This window comes from Podarcis cretensis (genome assembly GCF_951804945.1).
Source record: "Podarcis cretensis genome assembly, chromosome: 12".
NCBI classification, from domain to species: Eukaryota; Metazoa; Chordata; class Lepidosauria; order Squamata; family Lacertidae; genus Podarcis; species Podarcis cretensis.
In genome coordinates this window covers 34,606,175-34,623,426 of record NC_137181.1, presented here as the reverse complement: position 1 = coordinate 34,623,426, position 17,252 = coordinate 34,606,175, and the positions used below count along the sequence as shown (strand labels likewise).

The window sequence follows — 17,252 nt, the reverse complement described above, 5'->3', positions numbered from 1 at the left end:
GAAAGTAATGGAAAAGTGAATCGATCTGTTTTAGATGATGAAAAACACCCCCTAAAACAGCAATTTAACACATATTTTACTGTCTAACAAGACCACAGATCCACAAAGAGATCCCTTCAGCTTTTCCCTTCCACAGCCCCAAATCTGAATGAATCCCTCCTCTACCTTTTTCCTCAATGGAAGGCGGGGGAGCAATATTATCAGCGCCCCTCCCATTCCCCCCACCCCCTGCGCTGGGCAGCTTGAGGCTCATTTGCCACATGGGCTTCCTCAGCAGTCCCGCTACTGCCACGGGGCGGGCAGGAGGGAGAAGGGTGCCGTGTAGCTTTGCACGCCGCCGCCGCTACCTCCTCTCCCAGGCAGGAAGCGAGAGAGCGCAGCTGGCTGTAGGAAGAGCTGCTGTCACCGCCCAGCATAACCTCACAGCTGCTCCTAGTCGGTCCCGGACTCCCGCTGCTGGGCGCCCCTGATGGGTGGGCGCTGTGGTGCAGGGCGTCACTAACCCTAATGGGTAAGATGGCTCTGCTAAGAGCAGCGGTAAGACTGGTACGCAGTGTACTCTATTACTTTTCAGAGTTGATGGCCTTTAATATTATTTCATTACAGCGTAGTTTGCTCTGCTCTTCACTCAAGTCTCATTGAAAACTCTGTGAGTTTAGATTTGCAAAACGCACAATAGAGAAGGCCCTTTGGCACTGGGAGCAGCTTTGCTTCTGCATCTATCATATTGACTTGAGACTGAAGCTTTGTTCCCTTTAATGCTGCCTGCTAACCGAACTGAGCAGTTTAACTAGTGATCTAAGTGAAATTGTATGTTTTTGTGGTAGTAGAAGCAGGATCCCTGCCCCTTTCGCTTGTGAAAGAAAGAAAGAAAGAAAGAAAGAAAGAAAGAAAGAAAGAAAGAAAGAAAGAAAGAAAATTAGCCTTTCTGCATGGTCACCTCTCCTGATCCAGGAAGTCTGCTCTTCCTCTCCCCCTTCTTCCCATTTGTTGTCACAGTACAAAACCTGGAATGAGTAATCATTTAATTCCACAGTGCTGGGCTGTTTTTATCAGATGTGTTGGTTATGGCTCACATTCCAGACAATGGGTGACAGCCGATGTTAGAATCAAATACTAAGTTGAGCTGGAATAAAATAATGCAAAATGCTTCTGAATCTTATAGGAAAATGTAGTACAACTTTAATCCAAAGTAGAAGTATTAAAATGTGGTCAAAATAGCCTGCAGTTTTATCTGTGTTTGACTACTGGTCTGTGATCAGTTTTGTTATCTATTACCTCAGGCTTTGATCTGACTAGATAAGTCAATCTGTTATTGTATTATCTTTGTAATTTTATCTATTTTGACCACATTTTATACTTTACACTGGATGAAAGTTGTCCGGTAATCTGCTGCTGCAACCACCGCTGATTCCCAGAATGCTTTGCCACTGCTTCTGGCTGCCTTCCTCCTTCCTGAGCTCCTCCTCCTGCCAGATCGACTCTATTCTGATTTCCTGATTTGCAGTTCCAAGACACCAAATGTTCAAATGGGCCTCTGCTACAAATTCCCTTTTTTGGCACTGCAAGATCCTCTTTTCATTTTCACGATTAAGTGCAGCTTGGTATTTGTTCCGTGATCATAATCAAAAGGCTGGGATCAGGATTCTAGAGATGAATAACTTAAGGACAAAGTGGTAGGCTGTAAAATGGGGGGGGGGGGTTAAGCTTACAAAACAAAGTGATATATAGTTTGGTCACAAACTGATTTTGATTTGACAGGAGATGGAAGATTGATGAAACAGGGTGATACATTATTATAAACTAAAAGGTGATGAGAGATTTATGGTAAACAATCATTCCAGATTGTCAGTACACTCACACTCACACTCTCACACACTCTTTCTGTCACTATATAACTTTTGTTATGACAGCTACACAGTTTTGGAAGAAGGGCAAAGACATAAATAATCATAGCAGACCTGGGTTGGAAGCATGTAAAGAAAAGAGAGGAATTTGTCTAAGCCAATGACCCTAAGAATACCGCGTGCAACTGAAGTTCTACTGAAAACAAGAGGGCCTTCTTTCACATAATTCTCATAACTCAAGAGTTATGCATGTTGGATGAAAGCAATGGATATGCCAGTGCTATTTTCCTAGAAAAAGAGGTGCCGGAACTCACCATGAACACCTCCCTCTTTCTCTTAGAATGGCAATGGCACCCACCTGAGAGGTTCTGAAACCCACCTCATAAGTGCCAGAACTGAGTTGTGGAAAGTTTCCCCTTAACAAAAGTCCTGGATATAATCATGCCTCTCTCATTGCTGAATTGTGGCATTGCGTTTATGACCAGGAAGAAAGAGTTCACTCCTCAAGCTCTTTACTTCTAGGGCATTTCTGTGGAGCAGAAATCGAGGGACTCCAATCCACCTTTCTCAGGTTATTTGCCACCACACTCTGTGGATTCAGCAGGGGCTGGTGGAGGAGGACAAACTGTTGTCATTTATCACCCAGCCTACAGAACGAATTGTGCATTTTATTCCACAGAATAGGCTTGTGTGCTCTTCAGAGGAAGGAAACATAATAATGACATCTCTGGCAGCAAGAGATTTTGCAGACTTCCCTCCTGGAGTGCACCATCAGGACGGTATGGATCTGAGCCAATGGATTTGTTATGAATACATGCTCCTCAGTGGTGCCAGGAACATGTCCTCATGGTGTGTGCTTGATGGAAAGCTACCACAGTGAGCCTCTCTCTCCCCCTGCTGTTAGATATTCATGACTCTGTGGCTGTTTGCATTTGACAGAATTGTCATTCAACCTGAAGACAAAACTCTATGCCTTTTAATCGATGTCTTTAAACCCAGTTCTCAAGGTTCTGTCACATTTTTCCATGGCAAAGATGGGCTTCTTAGTCACTGTATTTAAGTCTCACCTTGAATTAAAAGTCGAAGGCCACTGACAATTTGCTACAAAACAACCACATTGAAAAGTCACAATATATTAAAAAATTTAAAAACTTAAAACAGCAAGAGTAGAACATAGATTATAATAATACAGTGGTGCCTTGCAAGACGAAAAGAATCCGTTCCGCGAGTCTCTTCGTCTTGCGTTTTTTTCATCTTGCGAAGCAACCCTATTAGCGCCTTAGCGGATTAGCGCTATTAGCGGCTTAGCGGCTATTAGCGGCTTAGTGGCAAAGCGGCAAAGTGGCTAAGCGGCTATTAGTGGCTTAGCGGCTTAGAAAAAGGGGGGGGGGAGCGAAAAAAATTGCAAGATTCGCAAGACGTTTTCGTCTTGCGAAGCAAGCCCATAGAGAAATTTGTCTTGCGAAGCGCCTCGAAAAACGGAAAAACCCTTTCGTCTAGCGGGTTTTTCGTCTTGCGAGGCATTCGTCTTGTGGGGCACCACTGTAAGAGAATCCTTAAAACGGTAGCCGTGTGAGACACATCAGAATTTAAAGCTGAAGGATTAAAACACAACAGCAGAGTAAAAGACTAAAAATAGTGTTAATAACAGCTATGGTTCCTAATAATGGTTTCTTAATTGTTTCCTTTCTAGAAATAGAAGTCTTTCCTGTATGGTGGAAATCCATTAGAAAGGAACAAGGCGCACTTCCTTTGAAAGAGAATTCTGAAGCTTTAGTGTGAGTAGCAAAAAGGCCCCACTTTCTGGTCCCAACCAAAGCACACACAACCTTTTCAAAGTCCACACTTCTCAGGATTTTTTGATGCACAAAAGAAATTCTGGATGAACCCTCAATAATATCAAATAAACAGAGTTCAATGATGAAAAGAGGTAACCAAACTGATGAAAGCCCCCACCAGGTGGGTTACGACAATGTAATCATACAGCTAAAACCAGGTAAAACAGTTACTACAATTATAAAAATGAGCGAAACAATTCCAAACAAATGCAAATATTAAACAAAACGTAAGAAGTGGGCCCCACAAAAAATAACTCTCAAAGCACAGGCTAAAGAGACATATCTTCAGCATGCGACATACAATGGTACCTCGGGTTACATACGCTTCAGGTTACATACGCTTCAGGTTACACACTCTGCTAACCCAGAAATAGTGCTTCAGGTTAAGAACTTTGCTTCAGGATAAGAACAGAAATAGTGCTCCGGCGGCGCGGCGGCAGCAGGAGGCCCCATTAGCTAAAGTGGTGCTTCAGGTTAAGAACAGTTTCAGGTTAAGAACAGACCTCCGGAACGAATTAAGTACTTAACCCAAGGTACCACTGTATTACTCTGCTGATTTTATTTTATTTTATGAAACATGCACAGAATTGGGCTACGCCACTGAATACAAGCTTTCCAAGAGGCTGGCTGTCTTATCAGAATTAAGAATAAACAGTCTGCAAGTGTTTGTTAAACATGAATATAGCACTGAGCGTAGCTTGCCCTGCAGAATAAAAGGATTAAGACTCAAAGTCCAAAGGGAAGTTTGGGGGGATCTTATTACTTGCAAGCAGAGCACATGACATTTGAAGCTTGACTAACATCTGTTACAGCCAGTTAATTAGTGCATAGTCCTTTATTAGACAGGAGGGGGAAAATAATTGCAGGTTTCCATATTTGTGGTCTGGGATAACTGCTGCCAGATGAGGCCAATTCAAAGTCCATAATTCGCTGCCCTTCGTGTGCATTCAGTAGATGAGTCTTCAGATAGCTTGAACTTGAAAATCCTTGCTCAACAATTAGTTTTGCTGAGTGGTGCTTTTTCTTGTACACCCTGTAAGTGGGGGAAAGTGCTGTAAACAATGAATCACATTACTTTGCCATTCCATCACTACCAGTTTCAGGATCTGCAACTGAATCACCCAGAGCACAATAGCACCAGGGAGCTTGCAAAAAAAACACGTGGAATGACTAGAGTAGGCATGAAATGGGAAGGGGGAAGGGGAAACATAGGGATGTGGGGAGAAAGTCATTTCAATTTGCATTTAAATGCAAGCTTTTAATTTTGCACTTTCCGAAACAATACATGAGCTGAAATTCATCCAACACAATTGGCACTTCACCACATTTTGAAATGCAGTTCTCCAGCCAAGTAACATGTACAAAAAGGCATGTACCAGAGCATAAAAATTGTATATATGTTTGACAATAAATGTATTGGGGGAATTTCCTTTGCCAGGAAAAGGGTGTGTCTGTATTAGAACGAATTGCATGCAGACATGTGTATTTTAGGAGACATTTGCACTAGAATGCTGATGATTTTTCATGAGGTTTTGCAAACTGATGCAGAAATGTGGAGAACTGAACTCGGCATTGGAAAAATGAGATCCTGGGAGAAACCGAAATTGACCAATTCACCCATTCCTACAGGAACTTAGATGGAAGTACTTCCTGATCCCATCTCCTACTCATGAACAGTTTTGTGAAATTCATATACACACTGCCAGCAATATCAACCATCATTGAGAGAGATACATTGCTGAAGTCCTCCCAGCTGTGAAAACTTCAACCAGGGCCTTGAAAGGCTTTTGACATATTATCATCGGAATAAGATTTCCCCAAACATTTATATCCCACTTTTCCCCCACACTGGGGCTAAAAGTTGTCTTCCATCCAGACACTCACCAGACTCGCAGCTCCTTAGCTTCAGTTAGGATGTTGTATTATATGTCTTCCTTAGCCATGGTTATTTCGATCATCCCAGCCTAGAAACTACATTGTCATGAAGTGGGAGCAACTTGAAACAAAACAAACTTTGGAAAAACAAGCAATTGCTTCTTTGATTGTCTGTACAACACCTCGTGGTTAGCTCATGGTTTGTTAAACAAGCCATAGCTTAAAGAAATCATCACTTGGTGTTATGTGTGAATCAGGCCATTATATGCACTTGGAACATTATCTAGTATTCTGAAAGCATTTTCTCTTGTTTTTCCTAATGCAGACCTTTACATTACTCTAAATTATACAACAGCACCCAATTTGCACTAAACATAGGCACAGTTTTGTGTTATAGGATACCTGTGTTCCAATGGCTGCATCCTATTGTCATGAATGAGCCAGCCCCCAGGGAAGGTTTGCAGCCAGCTCCCAGTGACGGAAGTAGCCAGGAAGAGAGAGGGCTAACTGCCAGGCAAGAGGAGCACAGCCCAGTGCCAACTCCCCCGCCCTTAGGAATGTCAGTTGATAAGAGAATGGCGGAGGGTGAGCCTTAGCCCTGTAGCCCTGCCAACGTTCTTGAGAAGTGCAAAATACTGGGAATAGAGAAGGAAGCAGTTCATCAGGCAGGAAAAAGTGAACAGACAGTCCCTTAGGGAATGAGGAAGAGGCGGGAGCTGACCCTCTTAATCCCAGGTCTTGGCGAATGGGAGGGCTACAGAATAGGAGGCAGTGCAAAAGACGTCAGAGGAAAAGGTCAGTTGCTTCTGGTCTCACCGGAAGCAGACTTCAGAAGGGTCATCATGATAAATGATGGCAACGGCTGTGTCAGAGCCATTCAGAGTTATCTTTGTTTTGACAATAAATCATCCTTTAATGAACTATGTGCACCGTGTTATCAAACCAGGAACTGGACTCCTGACACCTATGCTGCTTTGGAAATGTATGAATGTAGGAACCACAAGAAAGGAGTAGGAGGTCATAAGAAGGACCACACAAATGTCTCTTCTCCAATCTGATCTTTCTTTCTTTTCTTTTTTTTAAATACTTTTTATTCAAGTTTTGAAAGTACATATGTCTATACAAATATACACTATACAGATCATCATATCACCCAACTTACAAACATACATGTAGATATACAAGAAAGAAAGAAAGAAAAAAAGAAAAGAAAAAAAGAAAAAGAAAAAAAAACCTTTGGACTTTAATTAGTCCTGGACTTCCCTCTACCCTATTGGTAAGTATCAAATAATCCTACATTCGCGTATTTTCTCTTAAATTTAAATATTAGTTATTCTCTGTTAGAGTTAATCGAAGCCCACCAGTGTCATCTACAGTTTATTTTCAGTATATTTCCAGTATTTACTCCAATTTTTATGAAATATTTGCTCATCTTGGTCTCGTATTCTAGCCGTTAGTCTAGCAAGTTCGGCGTATTCCACCATTTTAACTTGCCAGTCACTTATATTAGGTATAATTTCCGTTTTCCAGTTTTGTGCCAGCATGATTCTTGCGGCTGTGGTGGCGTAGAGGAATATATTCTTATCTTCTTTTTTAATCTCTTTACCCAGCATTCCTAGCAGAAAGGCTTCAGGTTTTTTGGGAAAGGTATATTTAAGAATTTTTTAAAGTTCATTATATATTAGTTCCCAAAATTTTTTCACTTTATTACATAGCCACCACATGTGGTAGAAATCGCCTTCTGCTTCCCCACATTTCCAACATCGTTTGTTCTTTAACCTATAGATCTTAGCTAATTTCACCGGTGTATGATACCACCTATATATCATCTTCCACATATTTTCCCTCAGTGCCATACACGCCGTAAACTTTGTATTATTATTCCATAATTCTAACCACCTTTCAAAATCGATGTTATAGCCCACGTCTATCGCCCACTTTGTCATTGCCTCCTTCACCTCCTCATCTTTAGTGTACCACTCCAGTAGTATGTCGTATATCCTGGACAGTGCTTTACTCTTTCCCTGTATTACCTCCACGTTAAACCTAGATTTTTTATCTTCAAATCCTAATTTCTTTTTATCTTCAGTTAGCAGACCATTCACCTGGTAATATTGTAACCAACTTGTAAAAAGAGATTTTATCTCCTCATAAGGTCTAAGTTTCAAACCTTGTTCCGATTTAGTTATAAGTTCTTCATAAGTGGCATTCTTCTCTTCCATATTAGTTTTCTTAATAGTCAACACCTCTATTGGAGAAATCCACCAAGGGGTTTTCCTTTCCAAGAGATTTTTGTTCCTCTCCCATACCTGGAATATTGGACCCCTAAAAATATGGTTTAGGAAGCCCCTGTGTGCCTTCACCTTTCCGTACCACAGGTACGAGTGCCACCCGAACCTATTATCGAAGCCCTCCAGATCTAATAATTCTCTATTTTCCAATCTTATCCAATCTTTTAACCACAATAAACATGCCGCTTCATAGTATAAACTCAAATCTGGTAGGGAAAAACCCCCTCTTTCCTTTTTATCTACTAATATTTTCATTTTAATTCGTGGTCTTTTTCCCTGCCAGATGTATTTCGCCAAGGTTCTCTGCCATTCTTGGCATTGCTTTAGACCTTTGAGCACCGGGATAGTTTGAAATAGAAACAACATTCTGGGTAGAACATTCATTTTTACAACTGCTATCCTTCCTAAGAAGGATAGTCTCATTCTGTCCCAAATTTCCAAATCTCTCTTAATATTTTTCCAGGTGATCTCGTAATTATCTTTAAATAGGTTAATATTTTTAGCCGTAATCCATACCCCAAGGTATTTTACCTTTTTTACCGTCATTATTCCCACCCTTTGCTCTAGTTCTACCGTTTCTTCCTTGGTTAGATTTTTGACCAACATCTTAGTTTTATTCTTATTAACCTTAAGTCCTGATACGGTGCCAAATTCTTCAAATTTTTGTAGAGCTTCTTTTACACTATGCTTTGGGTCTTGAAGAGTTAGTACAATATCATCGGCGAAGGCTTTGATTTTATATTCATTCAATCCTACCTTGATTCCTTTAACTTCTGTTGTTTCCCTCAGTCTTTTATTAAATATTTCCAGTACTGTTATAAATAGTAGGGGAGATAAAGGACAGCCTTGTCTAGTTCCTTTGTGTATCTCAAAAAATTCTGATGTTGTATTATTTATTACAAGTTTTGCCTTTTGTTCATAGTAAATAACTTCTATACCTTTTCTAAATCTTTCTCCCATCCCCATCGCTGTCAGACTTTTCTTCAGGAAGTCCCATGAAACATTATCAAATGCCTTTTCGGCATCTATGAATACCAGGGCGCCCTGGACGTCTATTCTGGTATCTAGGTATTCAATAATGTCTATTACGTTTCTTACGTTATCCCTCAGTTGTCTCCCTGGAAGGAAGCCCGTTTGATCTTTGTGAATTCTGTTGTTCAAGACCTTTTTTAATCTTTCTGCCATCACATCTGCGAACAGCTTATAATCGTTATTTAATAACGAAATCGGTCTGTAGTTCTTTACTTCTAAAGCATCTACATCTTTTTTAGGAATTAATGTAATATATGCTTCCTTCCAGGAGTTGGGGATTTTCCCCTCTTTTAGAATATTGTTCATCACTTCACACAAAATTGGGGATATTTGTTCATTTAATGTTTTGTAATATTTGGCCGGTAGGCCATCCGGCCCCGGTGCTTTCCCGATTTTCATCTTTTTTATGGCCTTTTTAATCTCTTCTTGTGTAATCATCTGGTCTAAGAGCTCTTTTTCTTCCTTTGCAATTTGTGGTAGATGTTGTTTTTGGAGAAAGTTATTTATTTCGTCGTCCGTTTCCTTTCCTCTTTTATATAAATTCTTGTAGTAGTTCTGGAATATCTTTTTTATTTCTTTTGGTTGCTCTACGATTCTGTCTCCATCCTTTATCTTACAGATCGTATTTTGTTTCCTCCTCTCTCTTATTTGCCACGCCAAGTATTTCCCTATCTTATTAGCTGATTCAAAGTTTCTCTGTTTCATCATTTTTATTTTCCACTCAATCTCTTGGTTAATTATCATAGAGAATTTAGTTTGCAATATCTTTATGTTATGCTTTATGTTCTCTTCATCGGGATTAATAGTTAATTTTCTTTCGTTTTCCATAATCTGTGTTAGAATTTGCTCTTTATTTTTCTCTCTTTCTTTTCTTAAATGGCAGTTTTTCTGAATCAGGAAGCCCCTCATGACTGCCTTTCCCGCATCCCATACTGTCTCTACAGCTGTTTCCCCATTCAAGTTCCACTTAAAGTATTCCTCAATGGTTTCCTTAGCCTTAGTTACTACCCTCTGATCTTTCATGATCCTGATTACATGGTTCTTCTTCCTAAGTGTTCTTAGCCCCTTCCCCATGGGGCCATCCTATATTATTGGAGCTGCCTGGGATGGACCTTGCCATCAAAATTGGACCGTGCTTTTTTTGTCAATGGATATTTGATCTATGCTCGGATGTAAGGCTGTTGTTAAAAACACCACAACTAAATTGGCAGTGAGGGATATCTAGGAGAAGTGAATTACATGCAGCCAATTGGTAGCATCTTACAAAATCAGCTGATGAGGCAGTTGCTCAGATGGTGTCTTCGTTTGATTCTCCAGTCTGCAAAGAACTGTCACGAGTCTGAAATAAATGCAAGTTTCAAAAGCACATTTTTACAAGCTGGAAATAACTGCTCCAAATCTTGACAATATTATGCCAACTGCAGTGTGTAACAAGGTTTTGCTTTTAAATTCAAACAAGCCTTGCAAGGTGCAGGTTAAAGGTGTCTTAAAAGAAAATCAGGGGGGAGATGGAAGGAGCAACTATAGTAATTAATGTAAAGGTCACTTGACTGTTCAACTAAAATCAATCTCCTCCTCTGTAGCTATTTGGAACTTGGAGAAATGTAGCCCCTGTGGGGATTTAATAAGAGGAAATAGCAGGAATTTAGCCTTAGTAAAGCACGTGGAGAGGCCATGGTCGCTATTGCTCCTATGGCAGAACATTATATTGTGTATTTCTGTCAATGAGTGGGAAGATATCATGGTGCTCTTCCCAGGCCAGTGGAAATATGTATTATGCACTCGAAGACTGCAAGGCTACAAAATGTACCCAGGATAAATGACTTAGCCTGGCATAGGGTTGTATCCAATGAAGTCATCCTGGAAGTATAAGGACTTCTGATTGCTCAGTAGGACTTCCTCTTCTGTCATCTTCTCATGCATCTCCCCAATGATTTTTCAAACAAACAAACAAACAAAGAAACAAACAAACAAACAGCAAAAATGAATAATACCGCCAGATTTTAGAAGCATCACATTTCAGGTCTACTGGATACAAAGCATCTTCATGAACCATTTATATCTTACTGTGTCTTGATGCAGCTTCCGTTCCATGCAGTTGGGCTGCAACAGCTGAGCTTATTGGCATCTATTCTAGCAACAGTTGCTCCCAGAGCCCATCAGGATTTGGAACGATTTTCCAGCCGTGATTATGGTTTCACAGATAGCGTGGACCTTATCTTATCTTATTTGGAACATTTATAAACAGCTGAACATTACAAAATATGGTATATAAGCACAGAACAATAAAAAATGCAATCAGTATGGGCAGATTAAACAGTTGTCAAAGAAGAAATCGGATGCTGCCTGCTGGTCATCTCATCCTTCGGTAGCCTGAAAACCCTGCAAAAATAGCATCTGACCAAATGTGTATGAACCAAGTTGGAACATTTATTTTTTTTTTATAATAATATTTATTAAATTTTTGACAAGAAAAGGGTTACAAAACAGTAAAAAAGATACAATAAAAAAATACAAAAACCAAAATTAAGCATAAAAATAAAAAATAAAAATCCCTCTTTCTAATATCTTACCACTCATTTACTTGTTTTCATGACTTCCTCACACCTCCCGTTTTTGTATTCCATTTAAAAATTTGTTCAGCAAATTCATACCCTCTTAGTTTACCCTTAATTATTTAACCTCCCATGTTATAACGTCAAATTTTCATCTAATATCAATCCACTCTTGCATATTCTTGTTTTACCTTATTACTAGAACCACTTCGTTTCATTCTAACGTCATTAACATTCAATAATTTTACAGTGTTTCTGTAGATAGATTTTAAATTTCTTCCAGTCTTCTTCCACCAACTCTTCTCCCTGGTCTCTGATTCTGCCAGTCATTTCCGCCAATTCCATGTAGTCCATTACTTGCACCTGCCATTCTTCCAAGGTGGGTAGGTCTTGTGTCTTCCAATGCTTTGCAATGAGTATTCTTGCTGCTGCTGTAGCGTACATAAAGAAAGTTCTATCCTTCTTTGGTACCAATTGGCCGACCATGCCCAGGAGAAAAGCCTCTGGTTTCTTCAAGAAAGTATATTTAAATACCTTTTTCATTTCATTATAGATCATCTCCCAGAAAGCCTTAATCCTTGGGCATGTCCACCAAAGGTGAAAGAATGTACCTTCAGTCTCTTTACATTTCCAACATTTATTATCGGGCAAATGATAGATTTTTGCGAGCTTGACTGGAGTCATGTACCACCTGTATATCATTTTCATAATATTCTCTCTTAAGGCATTACATGCCATAAATTTCATACCTGTGGTCCACAACTGTTCCCAGTCAGCAAACATGATGTCATGTCCGATATCTTGTGCCCATTTTATCATAGCAGATTTTACCGTTTCATCCTCAGTATTCCATTTCAACAGCAAGTTATACATTCTTGATAGTATCTTAGCTTTGGGTTCTAACAGTTCTGTTTCTAATTTTGATTTTTCCACCTGGAAGCCAATTTTTTAATCTAAATTGTAGGCCTCCCTTATTTGAAAATAATGAAGCCAGTCTCGCACTTTATCCTTAAGTTTCTCAAAACTCTGCAATTTCAATTTGTCACCCTCCTGTTCCAAAATCTCCCAATATTTTGGCCAGTTGGCCTCCATATTGAGTTTTTTCAGAGCCTTCACTTCCATAGGTGATAGCCACCTTGGGGTTTTATTTTCAAGTAAGTCTTTATATCTTGTCCAGACATTGAACAATGCTCTTCTGACAATATGATTTTTAAATGCCTTATGTGCTTTAACCTTGTCATACCACAGATATGCATGCCACCCAAAAACATTATCAAAACCTTCTAAGTCCAAAATGTCTGTGTTCTCAAGAAGCAGCCATTCTTTCAACCAGCAAAAAGCTGCTGATTCATAGTACAATTTAAGGTCCGGCAGGGCAAATCCACCTCTATCCTTTGCATCAGTAAGTATCTTAAATTTTATTCTGGGCTTCTTGCCCTGCCAGACGAATCTAGAGATATCTCTCTGCCACTTCTTGAAACAGTCCATCTTGTCTATAATTTGCAATGATTGAAACAGAAACAGCATTCTTGGCAATACATTCATTTTGATAACAGCAATTCGGCCAAACAAGGAAAGCTTCAGGCTTGACCATATTTCAAGATCTTTTTTCACTTCTGACCAACATTTCTCATAGTTATCTTTAAACAAATTTACATTCTTAGCAGTCATGTTCACCCCCAGGTATTTTACTTTCTTTACCAATGTTAAACCTGTCTCCTTCTGAAACCTCTCTTTCTCGATCGGTGTTAATTTTTTCTCAAGAACCTTAGTTTTTAACTTATTCAACTTAAATCCTGCCACCTGACCAAATTCCTGGATTAATTCCAAAACCCTTTTAGTACTAGATTCTGGCTCCCCAAGTTGGAACATTTAATGGGCAGCGTGTTCCGCCATTGCAAAGAAAGACCCTTTTCTTCCTTCCTCGTATCTGAACATAATACTTGTGCCATCTGACACATGTTGTTGTTGTTGTTGTTTAGTCATGTCTGACTCTTCGTGACCCCATGGACCAGAGCACGCCAGGCACTCCCGTCTTCCACTGCCTCCCGCAGTTTGGTCAAACTCATGCTGGTAGCTTCGAGAACACTGTCCAACCATCTCATCCTCTGCTGTCCCCTTCTCCTTGTGCCCTCCATCTTTCCCAACATCAGGGTCTTTTCCAGGGAGACTTCTCTTCTCATGAGGTGGCCAAAGTATTGGAGCCTCAGCTTCACGATCTGTCCTTCCAGTGAGCACTCAGGGCTGATTTCCTTAAGAATGGATAGGTTGGATCTTCTTGCAGTCCATGGGACTCTCAAGAGTCTCCTCCAGCACCGTAATTCAAAAGCATCTATTCTTCAGCGACCAGCCTTCTTTATGGTCCAGCTCTCACTTCCATACATCACTACTGGGAAAACCATGGCTTTAACTATACGGACCTTTGTTGGCAGGGTGATGTCTCTGCTTTTTAAGATGCTGTCTAGGTTTGTCCTGACCTGGAGCAGGAACCGGCAAGACACTCCAGTATCCCTGCCAAGCAAACCTAATGGACAAAGACTGACACATGTTACTTCCAAGCAATTGAAATGCTGGAGTCAAATGCCTACAAAAGCAGTGCAGAATGGATTGCTAAGAATATAAGATGGATCAGATCAAAGGTCCATCTAGTCCAGCATCCTGTTCTTAGAGAGGCCAGCCAAACAGCTGTGGGAAGTCTGCAAGTAGGATCTGAGCATAACAGCACTTTCCCAGCAGCTTGTGTTCAGAGCCATGCTGCCTTGAACAGTGGAAGTAGAACACAGCTAGCATGTCTAGGAGCCATGGACTCAAAATTAAGCCTGTAACTGGAGGGACTGCCCTTTATTTTTTTACACCTAGTACGTTTCTGAGCACAATTCAAAGTTTTGGTGCTGAAGTTTAAAGCCCTAAACGGCCTCGGTCCTCTATAATGGAAGGAGTATCTCCACCCCCATCATCCAGCCCGGACACTGAGGTCCAGTGCCGAGGGCCTTTTGGCAGTTTCCTTGCTGCGAGAAGCCATGTTACAGGGAACCAGGCAGAGGGCCTTCTTGGTGGTGGCACCCACCCTGTGGAACACCCTTCCATCAGATGTCAAAGAAATAAACAACTATCTGATGTTTAGAAGGCATCTGAAGGCAGCCCTCTTTAGGGAAATTTTTAATGACTGATGTTTTAATGTATTTTTAATCTTTGTTGGAGGTCACCCATCTGGCTGGATTTCCCCAGCCAGATGGGCGGAGTATGTATGTATGTATGAATAAATAAATGAATGAATGAATTACACCCCCCATTTTTACAAACAAATAATTAAATCTATAAGATTCCTTTGTCATTTTGTTTTTCTCCCAGAGGCCAAGCAAGCCTGCAGATGTCCTACCTAACCAAGTAGAACCAGTGGCGTAGCGTGGGTTGTCAGCACCCAGGGCAAGGCAAGTAATTTGCACCCCCTAACCCGTGGATTTGCGCCCCCTAACCCGTGGATTTGCGCCCCCTAACCCTAACCCCCAGATGTTGCACCCGGTGCAGCCGGCCCCCCCTGCACCCCCCACGCTACGCCACTGGGTAGAACTAAACATTCTTAATGTGACTGTTTGCATTTTCGGGTCTGAGGAACTCATGCATACCTGCATACTTCATCAACTATTTTGTAGCAGTGTGCGTGTGAGGGATTTGTTCTTATTTCATTTTTTAAAAACCACAAGGCAGAGGACAGGGGGCACAGGTTTCCTTCAAGCAGCATGACTCAGCAACATCTTCTTCATTTTTTCTGTTTTAAAATGCTTTATTTACACTTATGCGTCATACATGAATAAAATGAACATATAATACCAAACCAGAAAAAATACAAAGCAAAAAACAAACACATAAATACAATCATGATAACAAAAACTGCAGACAAGAATATCGGCGCTATATTCTCCTATGAAAAAGAAAAACTCTACTTCAAGAAAAGAAGATTAAAAAGAAACAAACCTAGAAGAAAAAGGGGAAAAGAAAAAAGAAAAAGATGACTTCCAGCTAACTCCATGTGGTTAATTCTTCTTATATCACTGATTATTTGTAATGATTAAATTTTAGAGAAACATTTTGATTACCTGTGAGATTTTTATTCTAAGCTAAGCCAAGTATAATTCTGCATTTTCTTCTTTGCTAAGGTGGGTTGTGAGAAAAAGGGTTTGCTGACGACCTATTGTTCTCAGTTGGGGGCAGGGAAGAAAAAACGTGATGAGGAAGGGAGGAAAAGTGACTATTCACATTCTATGTCCTTTTACATGTGTGGAGGGAGAGTGGGTGCTATTGGTTTGCTTTTGCTTTCGTTATGTATTTTGTGGCCATATTTCATATTTTAATATTGTGAACTGCCCTGTGACCGTCAGATGAAGGGAGGATGAAGGGAGGTTTACAAATTTAGTAAATAAATAAATAAATAAATATAAATAAAAAATATTCTGGATGCTTCTGTTGAAATGCATGGGAAATCCGTTGCAGCTAGGATTGCTAGCAATCCTGTACGCTGGGCTGTAGTCAACAAAGTTCTATGCAGAATAAACCCATTGAAGTTCATTGACGCAGCTACAAAATTGCAGGAGCAGGAGCCAATGCTAGCAGACACAGTCAAGGATGGTGTATATAGCATTGAAGTTCACTGTGTTATTAATTTGCCATAAGATCCTGGAAGAGCCCATTTAGTTGCTATAGAAAAACTTTGGTAACTAGAGCCAATTGCTAATCTTCATCAAGACAACCTCATGCATACAAGCTGCCTGCCAGGCCCAAAGAACCTGATAGGCAAGTATAGCTCTGTGTGTTGAGATGTCACTGGCAGTCAAATGGGTATGTAGACCTCTGGGCCACCACCACTGTGTTCTAGTGGGTAGGAAGTGATATTTAAAGTCAGAAGGGTTGTGGTTGGCAATAGAGTCTGTACAGTGGTACCTTGGTTTGTGAACAGCCTAGTTTATGACCATTTTGGATTACAACAATTTCAAACCCGGAAGTGCGCGTCCCGGTTTGGAAACAATTTTTGTATTACGACCTGTTTCTTTTCTATTACAAACAATTTTTTTTTTGTTTGCGAACAATTTTGGGGGGATTACAACCCAGGTTTTTTTGGGGGGGTTGAGGCCCCATTGGTGAAAGCGCGCCTTGGGTTATGACCTGTTTTGGTTTACGAACGGACCTCCAGAATGGATTATGGTCATAAACCAAGGTACCACTGTAGTATCATTAGCACTCAGTCTCACTCCCCAGTTTGTAAAATGGGCAATGGTGCATTCAGGGCAAGATATCCAGGGCCCATCTCAGCAGAATGAAAATATCTCCCAAATGCAGAAGGACTCTGCTACATTAGTCAAAACACAGCGTTTTGAACGCATTATAAACATGCAACATAAGATGGTGCTGGAGAGCAAAAATAATACTATGAAATTTTCCATAGCGTTTTTCTTTTGTTATGATTTATTTTCTTACTTATTTATAGCGTCGTTGTCCTCCCCCCCCCCCCGGTGTGTGTAGATCCACCCTTACTACATTTTGAAGTCATAGAATAGGATCAATAGAATAATAGAGCTTGAAGGGACTGCAGGGGTCATCTAGTTCAATGCAGGAATATTTTGCCCTACGTGGGGCTTGAACCCACAACCCTGAGATTAAGAGCCTCATGCTCTACCAACTGAGCTAAGTAACACATAAAGAGGGGGTTTCTATAGGGCCACTATGTCCTGAGTGTAAAATTGCCTAATGGTACCTCTGGAAAGTGGACGGTTGTGTGATCTGCAGTGAACATTTGTAATGAAGATGAATGCAGTCAGA

At 40.5% G+C, this 17,252-nt stretch overlaps 1 long non-coding RNA gene across 1 annotated transcript; it reads left to right on the top strand.

The window, feature by feature from the left end:
* Positions 1-1,460: 1,460 nt before the first annotated feature.
* Positions 1,461-5,804, top strand: LOC307199855. The gene is made up of 3 exons (XR_013832240.1): positions 1,461-1,676; positions 3,541-3,625; positions 5,315-5,804. It is a non-coding gene; the product is annotated as an uncharacterized lncRNA (long non-coding RNA).
* The last annotated feature ends 11,448 nt before the right edge of the window (positions 5,805-17,252 follow it).